Source organism: Triticum aestivum, chromosome 1A (assembly GCF_018294505.1).
Source record: "Triticum aestivum cultivar Chinese Spring chromosome 1A, IWGSC CS RefSeq v2.1, whole genome shotgun sequence".
NCBI classification, from domain to species: Eukaryota; Viridiplantae; Streptophyta; class Magnoliopsida; order Poales; family Poaceae; genus Triticum; species Triticum aestivum.
The window spans coordinates 406,104,048-406,116,322 of NC_057794.1; positions in this window are offsets into that span (position 1 = coordinate 406,104,048).

The following is a 12,275-nucleotide window of genomic DNA, read 5'->3' on the forward strand; positions in this document are numbered from 1 at the left end:
CTTTATTAGATATGGTGCGATCTATGACGTCTCTTACTGATTTACCGCTATCGTTTTGGGGTTATGCATTAGAGACAGCTACATTCACGTTAAATAGGGCACCATCTAAATCCTTGAGACGACACCGTATGAACTATGGTTTGGCAAGAAACCTAAGCTGTCGTTTCTTAAAGTTTGAGGTTGCATTGCTTATGTGAAAAAGTTTCAACCTGATAAGCTCAAACCCAAATCGGAGAAGTGCGTCTTCATAGGATACCCAAAAGAAAATGTTGGGTACACCTTCTATCACAGATCCGAAGGCAAGATATTCATTGTTGAGAATGGATCCTTTCTATAGAAGGAGTTTCTCTCGAAAGAAGTGAGTGGGAGGAAAGTAGAACTTGATGAGGTAACTGTACCTGCTCCCTTATTGGAAAGTAGTTCATCATACAAATTTGTTCCTGTGACTACTACACCAATTAGTGAGGAAGCTAATGATGATGATCATGTAACTTCAGATCAAGTTACTACCGAAACCTCGTAGGTAAACCAGAGTGAGATTCGCACCAGAGTGGTACGGTAATCCTGTTCTAGAGGTCATGTTACTTGACCATGACGAGCCTACGAACTATGAGGAAGCGATGATGAGCCCAGATTCCGCGAAATGGCTTGAGGCCATGAAATCTGAGATGAGATCTATGTATGAGAACAAAGTATGGACTTTGATTCACTTGCCCATTGATCGGCGAGCCATTGAGATTAAATGGATCTTCAAGAGGAAGACGGACGCTGATAGTAGTGTTACTATCTACAAAGCTAGAATTGTCACAAAAGGGTTTTCGACAAGTTCAAGGTGTTGACTACGATGAGAGTTTCTCACTCGTATCTATGCTTAAGTCTGTCTGAATCATGTTAGCAATTGCCGCATTTTATGAAATCTGGCAAATGGATAAACAAAACTACATTCCTTAATGGATTTATTAAAGAAGAGTTGTATATGATGCAACCAAAAGGTTTTGTCAATTCTAAAGGTACTAACAAAATATGCAAGCTCCAGCGATCCATCTATGGACTGGTGCAAGCATCTCGGAGTTGGAATATACGCTTTGATAAGTTGATCAAAGCATATAGTTTTATACAGACTTGCGGTGAAGCCTGTATTTACAAGAAAGTGAGTGGGAGCACTACATCATTTCTGATAAGTATATGTGTATGACATATTGTTGATCGGAAATAATGTAGAATTATTCTGCAAAGCATAAAGGAATGTTTGAAAGGAGTTTTTCAAAGAAAGACCTCGGTGAAGCTGCTTACATATTGAGCATCAAGATCTATAGAGATAGATCAAGATGCTTGATAAGTTTTTCAATGAGTACATACCTTGACAAATTTTTGAAGTAGTTCAAAATGGAACAGTCAAAAAGGAGTTCTTGCCTGTGTTACAAGGTGTGAAGTTGAGTAAGACTCAAAACCCGACCACAGCAGAAGATAGAGAGAGAATGAAAGTCATTCCCTATGCCTCAGCCATAGGTTCTATAAAGTATGCCATGTTGTGTACCAGACCTATTGTATACCCTGCCCTGAGTTTGGCAAGGGAGTACAATAGTGATCTAGGAGTAGATCACTGGACATTGGTCAAAATTATCCTTAGTGGAATAAGGATATGTTTCCCGATTATGGAGGTGACAAAAGGTTCGTCGTAAATGGTTACGTCGATGCAAGTTTTGACACTGATCCAGATGACTCTAAGTCTCAATCTGGATACATATTGAAAGTGGGAGCAATTAGCTAGAGTAGCTCCATGCACAACATTGTTGACATAGAAATTTGCAAAATATGTACGGATCTGAATGTGGCAGACCCGTTGACTAAACTTCTCTCACAAGCAAAACATGATCACACCTTAGTACTCTTTGGGTGTTAATCACATAGCGATGTGAACTAGATTATTGACTCTAGTAAACCCTTTGGGTGTTGGTCACATGTCGATGTGAACTATGGGTGTTAATCACATGGTGATGTGAACTATTGGTATTAAATCACATGGCGATGTGAACTAGATTATTGACTCTAGTGCAAGTGGGAGACTGAAGGAAATATGCCCTAGAGGCAATAATAAAGTTATTATTTATTTCCTTATATCATGATAAATGTTTCTTATTCATGCTATAATTGTATTAACCGGAAACATAATACATGTGTGAATACATAGACAAACAGAGTGTCACTAGTATGCCTCTACTTGACTAGCTCGTTGATCAAAGATGGTTATGTTTCCTAACCATAGACATGAGTTGTCATTTGATTAACGGGATCACATCATTAGGAGAATGATGTGATTGACTTGTCCCATTCCGTTAGCATAGCACTTGATCGTTTAGTTTGTTGCTATTGCTTTCTTCATGACTTATACATGTTCCTATGACTATGAGATTATGCAACTCCCGTTTACCGGAGGAACACTTTGTGTGCTACCAAACGTCACAACGTAACTGGGTGATTATAATGGTGCTCTACAGGTGTCTCCGAAGGTACTTGTTGGGTTGGCGTATTTCGAGATTAGGATTTGTCACTCCGATTGTCGGAGAGGTATCTCTGGGCCCTCTCGGTAATGCACATCACTTAAGCCTTGCAAGCATTGCAACTAATGAGTTAGTTGCAGGATGATGTATTATGGAACGAGTAAAGAGACTTACCGGTAACGAGATTGAACTAGGAATTGAGATACCGACGATCGACTCTCGGGCAAGTAACATACCGATGACAAAGGGAACAACGTATGTTGTTATGCGGTCTGACCGATAAAGATCTTCATAGAATATATAGGAGCCAATATGGGCATCCAGGTCCCGCTATTGGTTATTGACCAGAGAGGTGTCTCGGTCATGTCTACATAGTTCTCGAACCCGTAGGGTCCGCACGCTTAACGTTCGTTGACGATATAGTAATATATGAGCTATGTATGTTGATGACCGAATGTTGTTCGGAGTCCGAGATGAGATCACGGACATGACGAGGAACTCCAGAATGGTCCGGAGATAAAGTTTGATATATGGGACAGTAGTGTTTGATCTTCGGAAGGGTTCCGGATGTTTCCCGAAATGTTTGGGCACGCGAACACTTTATCTGGGCCAAAGGGGAAAGCCCACGAGGCTTTTGGAAAGTGCAAAAGGAAGTTTTGCGGAGACCAGAGGCTAGACGCCAGGAACCCTGGCGTCTAGGGGGTAGACGCCGAGAACCCTGGCGTCTAGCCCTGGAGTCCGAGAAGGACACTTGCCTTTCGGGTGAAACCGACTTTGAGGAGGCTTTTACTCCAAGTTTCGACCCCAGGGCTCAACATATAAATAGAGGGGTAGGGCTAGCACCAAATAGACATCAAGAAACACCAAGCCGTGTGCCGGCAACCCCGTCCCCTCTAGTTTATCCTCCGTCATAGTTTTCGTAGTGCTTAGGCGAAGCCCTGCGGAGATTGTTCTTCACCAACACCGTCACCACACCGTCGTGCTGCCGGAACTCATCTACTACTTCGCCCCTATTGCTGGATCGAGAAGGCGAGGACGTCACCGAGCCGAACGTGTGCAAAACTCGGAGGTGTCGTGCTTTCGGTACTTGGATCGGTCGGACGTGAAGACGTACAACTACATCAACCGCGTTGATATAAAGCTTCCGCGAACGGTCTATGAGGGTATGTAGACAACACTCTCCCCTCTCGTTGCTATGCATCACCATGATCTTACGTGTGCGTAGGAGAATTATTTTTGAAATTACTACGTTCCCCAACACTGAACTCCCTTCTACTCGGGTTGAACGATTTTGCTAACTCTAACATTAGGTCCCGTGACCACGTTCACCCCAAATTTGGATAAGCCCTAGTTATTCTTTAGAGTAGTATTTGAACATTATCCACATTTTCATTTGACTCCTTTGAAAACATCTTTGTTTTCAGATGGAACCCACGAGACAGGTCGCGCGCCACACGACGGCCATTGGTGCCTCAGGATCACCTGTTGTGTTGGTTGAGATGATGACCTGTCTGGGTTATCGCTGGCACCCTGAGTACACTGTCTACGAGGAGTACCAGTACTTTAACCAGGAGCAGTACTGTGCCATGTTCCACCTCTACTCTCGGGAGTATGACTCCACTACCGTGCTGCACACTGCTCATGGTGTTGGAGTAACTATCGACATGGCAGTCCACGATGCTTCTTATGCTGCTCTGACACGTCTTCGTGGAGAGTATCGGGAGTTGGACACCTCCCCTTTTCAGGCACATTGCTATCGCATCCGATGTTGGAGCGGAGAGATACTACACTGCTGCCTACTCCACTGTCACCCGAGAGCCTTTCTACCATCAGAACCTGGTTCTGCATGCTGATGGGCTGGATCGAGCTAACCGAGCTCTTCTCCACAAGTTGTACACCACCCGTCAGCACCTTTACCGTGCTCTGACATTATTGCACCCCTCTGTCCGATCTAGTGATCTGTCGCGTTTTGTGATCTACCCTGCCAGGACGGTGATGCTCCAGGGTGTCGGCTGGCCAAATGTGGGAGGCTACTCTCCCACACTTGGTCGTCTTCTGCCACATGCGCGTCGGGTTCTGCACCAGAGTATCCGTGGACCCCAGGCTACTCACGTGGAGGACTTCCCTTCACGCCACTACTAGCTGTCAAGCTACACCTACCTCCACAGTTCCTCTTGGGACTGATGTAGGCTTGCTTGTTATTGTTAGATGCATTCACCGCGAGCCTGCGTGCCGCCTATGATGTTCTTAGGCTATGTACTGAACTCTGTGTATCGAACTCTATGTAAGATCTCTTTTGTAAGATATGCCAACTACTATGTAGTATCTATCGTGTTCCTTTCATTATGCATGTTCCATCATGAATGATTCTTGTCCTTGCAAATTCTCAATGCTGAACTACCCTTGTTATATAATAGCAGGATGGTTAGACCAGGTGGTCATGGTCGTGGTGACCATCCCCCACCCCCGCCTGAGTACATGGCTGGGATGATGCAACAGTTTGAGCTAAATCGCCAGTTCATGGAGAATATTATGGCTCAGTTTCCTCGCCCCAATATGAATCAGCAGCCAACCCAAGTGACTCTGCAGGATTTTATGCGTCCCAACCCAATCGTGTACCGCAGCTCAACTCAGCCTCCAGATGCTGATGACTGGCTCCGTGACATCACCTATGAGATGGAGTCTGCTGATGTAGCCCCTGCCAGCTATGTCACCTTTGCTTCATTCTTCCTGAAAGGACCCGCTGCTCAATGGTGGGACAGCCACAGGCGTACTCTGCCAGTTGGAACAATCATCACCTGGCCAGACTTCCAAGCTGCTTTCCGTGCCCGCTTCATTCCTCAGGGAGTCATGGACCGGAAGAAGCGCGAGTTCCGCAACCTCACCCAAGGGAACAAAACTGTCGAAGCTTATCAGCGGGAGTTTCTGGACTTGTCCCGCTATGCTGAAGAAGACATTGCAACTGATGCACGCAGATGGGAGAATTTCCGTGATGGCCTTCAAGCTGACATCAAACTCGCACTTCTAGTGCATGATTTGCTGATTTCGCCACCTTGGTGAACAAGGCCAACAATGTCGAAACTGGTCTGCAGGAACACCAGAGCTCTCACAGGCGCAACCGTGACACGGGCTCATCTTCATGCTCGTCTTCGCAGAACCGTAGAATATGGATTCCCAACAGCATGTACCAGCCAACTGCACCTGCTCCAAGGCAGTCCTATGCTGCATCGCGTCTGCCTCCCCCACCAACTAGGCAGCCAAGGCTTCCAGCTCCACCATCCCGAGCTCATGTTCCCACTCCCAATAATGGTCTGTGCTTCAGGTGTGGTCAGCCAGGACACCGTGCTAGGGAATGCAACTAGAACCAGAATCAACTGGCCCTCTCTGCAGCTGGCCGTGGAGGCAACCCGCCTCGCAATAACAATGCCAGGTCTTATGGTCGTGTTCATGCCAACCACGTTGATCTGACTGAAGTTCTAGACCAGCCTGCTACTGTGATGGGTACACTCCTCGTAAATTCTGTACCAGCATCCATTTTATTTGATACAGGAGCATCGCATTCATTCATATCAGCTAAGTTTGCATTCATGCATGGCATTAAATATGAAGAGATGAACACTACGATCGTGGTACACACTCCTACGGGCCAATGTCAAACCTCTATGGTTAGTCACAACGTTCCTGCTGAAATTGAAGGACCGGAATTCCTTGTCTCTCCCATCGTACTGAAGTCATGTAGCATTGACCTCATTCTGGGAATGGGTTGGTTGAAAGCGCATACTGCTTCTATAGTTTGCGCCACTAAGACCGTCCATCTGCTACACCCTTCCGATGAAATAATAAGCTACAATGCTCGTCTAGTTCCGAATGCCGAGGCAAGGCTTTATGCCTTCAATGCACTGAACGTTGCACCACTCGAGGGCATTGAAAACATTCCCATTGTTTGTGAATTCCAAGACGTCTTTCTGGAAGAACTTCCAGGGATTCCCCCTACTAGAGTTGTCGAATTCATCATCGACTTGAAACCAGGCACCACCCCTATAGCCAAACGACCCTACAAGATGCCGCCGCATGAACTCATTGAGCTTAAGGAGGAAATCGAAAAATCTCTTAGCAAAGGTTTCATTTGCCCTAGTTGCTCTCCTTGGGGAGCACCTTCTCTCTTTGTTAAGAAGAAGGATGGGACGAACCGATTAGTCCAAGACTACCATCCTATAAACCAATCTACCATTTAGAATAAATATCCTCTTCCTCGGATCAATGATCTTTATGATCAACTGGCTGGCTCATCAGTGTTCTCCAAACTCGACTTGAGGTTGGGTTACCACCAGATCTGTGTTCGTGAAGAGGATATCCCAAAGACCGCCTTCGTGACTCGGTATGGATCATACGAGTACACCGTCATGTCATTCGGCTTAACGAATGCTCCAGCCACCTTCTCTCGCCTGATGAACTACATATTCATGGATTACCTTGACAAGTTCGTCGTGGTTTATTTGGACGATATCCTTGTATTTTCCAAGAACAAGGAAGAACATGCTGAACATCTACGTCTTGTGCTGGAAAAGCTCCGAGAGCATCAACTCTCTGCTAAATATTCCAAATGTGAATTATGGCTCCCCGAAGTAACCTATCTTGGGCATGTCATCTCCAAGGATGGTATTGCCATCAACCCTGAACGAGTTTAGGCTATTCTCGATTGGACTCCTCCGAAGAATGTCAATCAAGTTCGAAGTTTTCTCGGTCTCGCCAGCTATTGTCATCGATTCGTCGAGAACTTCTCCAAGATCGCTAAGCCTCTGACTAATCTGTTGCATAAGGGTGTCAAGTTCCAATGGACAGACAAGTGTCAGGAAAGTTTCCAGGCACTAAAATACAAGTTGACTTCTGCCCAGTGCTTGCTCCACCTGATACTAAGAAGGACTTCGTCATCTACTGCGACGCTTCCCGTCAAGGATTAGGCTGTGTCCTAATGCAAGAGTGCCGAGTGATTGCTTATGCCTCTTGTCAACTGCACCCTCACGAAGAAAACTACCTAGTTCACGACCTCGAGCTTGCTGCTGTAGTTCATGCACTGAAGTAGTGGCGACATTACCTTCTCAGTAATCGTTGCGAGATCTTCACCGACCACCAAAGTCTGAAGTATCTGTTTACTTAGCCAGACCTGAACCTCCGTCAGCAGAGATGGATGGAGACTGTTGCAGACTTTGACATGGGTATATCCTATACCCCCGACAAGGCTAATGTAATGGCTGATGCCTTGAGCCGCAAGTCTTACTACAACCACCTCCAGGTTCACAAAGTTCAGCCCTCGCTTGTCGAAGAATTTAGAAAGCTGAACCTTCATATTGTTCCTCCTGGAGCACTCACTCCCCCTCCCCCAGAGTTCCAAAAGATGAATCTTCATGTTGTTACTAAGGGTTCTCTAAATACCCTGGCTGTCGTACCAGATCACGTAGATGGTATAAAGACTATTCAAGGTTATGACTCTGAAGTCCAAAAGATTAAACGCCATCTCGCAGAAGGAAAGCCCTCATTCTTCACTATCGCCGATGATGGCACCTTGTACTTCAAAGGCCGCCCAGTGGTACCATGTTCGAGGAAAAACCTGGATCATACTAAAAAGGTTATGAAAGAAGCTCATGATACGCCTATGTCCATCCATCCTGGTAGTACAAAGATGTACCAAGACATCCGTCAGAGATTCTGGTGGTCTAATATGAAGTAGGACATTGCTCGTTATGTTGCTAAGTGTGACGTTTGCCGTCGTATCAAAGCTGAACATGAAAGGCCTGTTGGAACTCTGCAACCTATCTCTATTCTTGAATGGAAATAGGACCATGTTGAAATGGACTTCGTTACTGGTTTTCCCAAATCGCAGGAAGGTAATGATGCTATTCTTGCCGTCATTGACCGGCTTTCTAAAGTTGCACATTTTCTGGCGGTCAAAGAAACAATCACTGCTAGTCAGCTTGCATCTCTCTACATGTCCAGAATTGTTTCACTTCATGGTATTCCACTGGTTATCAGTTCAGACCGTGGCAGCTTATTCACTTCAAGATTCTGGGCAAGTTTCTAAGAAGCTATGGGAACTCATCTGTCATTCAGTACTGCGTTTCATCCTCAGTCGCAAGGTCAAGTTGAACGTGTCAACCAAGTTCTCGAGGACATGCTTCGAGCTTGTTTAGTTTCCTTCGGCAAGAAATGGGAGGAATCTCTTCCGTATGCTGAGTTCTCCTATAATAATAGCTATCAAGCTAGTCTGAAGATGTCCCCCTTCGAAGTGTTATATGGACGAAAGTGTCGAACCCCTCTGAACTGGTCAGAAACTGGGGAAGGTCCACTCTTCGGTCCGGATATTATCCAACAGGCCGAAGAACAAGTTCGCATTATTCGCGAGATTCTCAAGACTGCTCAGTCACGTCAGAAAAGTCAGTATGACCGTCATCACCAAGACATGGTCTATCAACCTGGCGAAAAGGCTTATCTTCGAGTTACACCAATGAAGGGTGCTCACCGCTTCGGGATCAAGGGCAAGCTAGCTCCTTGCTATATCGGTCCCTTCACTATTCTCGAAAGGCATGGAAAAGTGGCATATCAACTAGAGCTTCCGTCGAACCTTTCTCAGGTTCACGATGTGTTTCATGTGTCACAGCTCCGCTGTTGTTTCAAGGACCCAATCCGAGCAGTGGATCATGAAGTGCTCGAATTGCAACAGAACCTCTCCTATAAAGAGTATACAGTCCGCATTCTTGATCAAGCTGAACGCCACACACGTCAGAAGGCGATCAAATTCCTCAAAGTCCAGTGGTCGCATCACTCTAAAGATGAAGCCACTTGGGAACGCGAGGATCGCCTGCGTGATGAATACCCCGCATTGTTTCCTCTACCTCCTAAATCTTGGGACAAGATTTCTTGTAGTGGAGGAGTTTTGTAACGCCCGGATAATCATGCTACAGTAATCCCACATTAACGATGCCACATCACCTCTGTCACTGTAGTTAATCTCGGGTTAGTTCAAAATTGATTCAAATTCAAATTTAAAATAAAGTTAAATAATAAAATTTTCAAACATTAAAATAAAAATGTTCGGGTTATACCAAATATTACCTAGATAATTATGGTGTAGAAGACACAGTTTTATAAAATGCCTAAATAAATTAAAATGATTTAAAACAGAAAAGAAAATAAATAAAGAAAAGAAATACAAAAAACAGAAAAACAAAACTAACAAAAAAACAAAACCCCACCCCCCCATTGGGCCTCGGCCCAGCTGGCCACTGGACAAGCCAGGCCAGCCCAGTCGGCGCCCCATAATCCCCACTCCCCCTGTGACCCACCCACCGACACCCACTGTCACACCCTCGATGCGACTATATCTCCCACGTGTCGAGGCACGACTTAGAGGCATAATCGCATTGAAGGCATATCTCGCAAGTTAGGCAATCTTCACAACATCCCATGTAATATAAATAATAAAGGGGAGATAACATAGTTGGCTTACACTCGCCACGTCAATCAAGTACATAAATAACATTACATCATCCAAACACTCATGGCCCGACTACGGCGCCAAAATAAAAGATAACCCAACATGCGACACGGTCCCAATCACCCCCAACTGGGCACCACTACTGATCATCTGGAAAGGACACATAGTAACATTGAGAGTCCTCGTCGAACTCCCACTTGAGCTCAAACGCGTCTCCTGGAGCGGAATCATCAGGCCCTGCATCTGGTGTAATAGTAATCTGTGAGCCACAGGGACTCAGCAATATCGCACCCTCGCGATCAAGACTATTTAAGCTTATAGGAAAGGCAAGGTAAATATGTGGAGATGTAGCAAGCGACTAGCAAAAATGGTGGCTATACTGTTCGCAAAAGAGAGCAAGAAGAGGAGGCAAAGCGCGAGCGAGAAACTAGAGAGCAACCTGCGCAAACATTACTTCAACACCGTGTCCACTTCCCGGACTCCGCCGAGAAGAGGCCATCACGGTAACACACTCAGTTGGTTCATTTTAATTAAGTTAAGGTTCAAGTTATCTACAACCGGACATTAACAAATTCCCATCTGCCCATAACCGCGGGCATGGCTTTCGAAAGTTCAAATCCCTGCAGGGGAGTCCCAACTTAGCCCATGACAAGCTCTCACGGTCAACGAAGGAATAGACCTCCTCCCAAGAAGTTCCGATCAGACTTAGCATCTCGGTTCTTCAAGACACTTCGACAGGTTAAAACAAGACCAGCAACACCGCCCTTCGACGGGTTAAAACAAGACCAGCAACACCGCTCGAATGTGCCGACAAATCCCGATAGGAGCTGCACATATCTCTTTATCAGGGCACACTCAGATTGTCTAAACTTCCGATAGGCCAGCCCAGAGTTGCCCCTGGTAGCCACCGGCGGCTGACAGTTTGGACCAACACTCAGAGGAGCACTGGCCCGGGGGGGTTAAAATAAAGATGACCCTTGAGTCTGCAGAACCCAAGGGAAAGAAAAGGCTAGGTGGCAAATGGTAAAACCAAGGTTGGGCATTGCTAGAAAAGCTTTAATCAAGGCGAAATATCAAGGGGTTCCCATTATAACCCAACCGCGTAAGGAACGCAAAATCCGGGAACATAACACCGATATGACGGAAACTAGGGCGGCAAGAGTGGAACAAAACACTAGGCAAGTGGTATTAGCCGAAGCCTTCGTGGCGTCAGCAACTGGGCGGCGCGCGCCGGGTTGGACTGGAACGCCTGCTCTTGTATAAGGGAGGCTAGGTCTGCTCGCCGGCCGCGTTCGCAATGTGCAGGTGTGCAATGGGCGATGGGCCCAGACCCCTGCGCCATAGGATTTAGACCGGCATGCTGACCTCTCTGTTGTGCCTAGGTAGGGCTGCGATGTGTTGATCTTCCGAGGCTGGGCATGACCCAGAAAAGTGTGTCCGAACAAAGAGGATCGAGCGTGTTGGGAAATGTGGTGCACCCCTGCAGGGAAGTTAAACTATTCGAATACCCCAGGCAGGAGGCCCGCGCCTCTTTCGATCTGTATCCCAGTTTGTGCTAGCCTTCTTAAGGTAAACTTGTTTAACTTATGTCTATACTCAGATATTGTTGCTTCCGCTGACTCGTCTATAATCGAGCTCTTGTATTCGAGCCATCGAGGCCCCTGGCTTGCAATATGATGCTTGTATGACTTATTTTTTTGTAGAGTTGTGTTATGATATCTTCCTGTGAGTCCCTGATCTTGATCGTACACGTTTGCGTGTATGATTAGTGTACGGTTGAATCGGGGGCGTCACAGCGACGGTCTTGCGCGGGGCATGAGGCTTGCCTTTCTCGGAGGGGGCGACGGCGCCGGACGAGGCGAGGGAGGCGAGGCCGGCGGCGGCGTCGAGGTCGATGGCGTCCTCCATGGCTGGTTGGGGGGGCGAGGGCCGCGCGGGCGGGAGCGTTTTTGGGGAAAATGGGGAAATGATGGTGGCTGCCACCGACCGGCGAGCCCAGGAAGAGGAGTAGGCGCGCGCGCGTCCGTCTCGTGTCCGCGCCGACGCAATCCGGCTCAAATTTGGGCCTGTAATGGGTCACCTGCGGATGAAAAACGGACGCGGGCGGACGAAATGGGTCGCCCAATTAAAGTTGCTCTAACGACTAAAATCGACAACGGAGATACAAATCCGGCTGATGCAATTCCAACCCAATAAAGGACAAACATGGCCGCCGCCACTGCACCACACACTAACAACAAAGAACGAGCACCACAAAAAGTCGCTCCACGCAGAAACCCTAC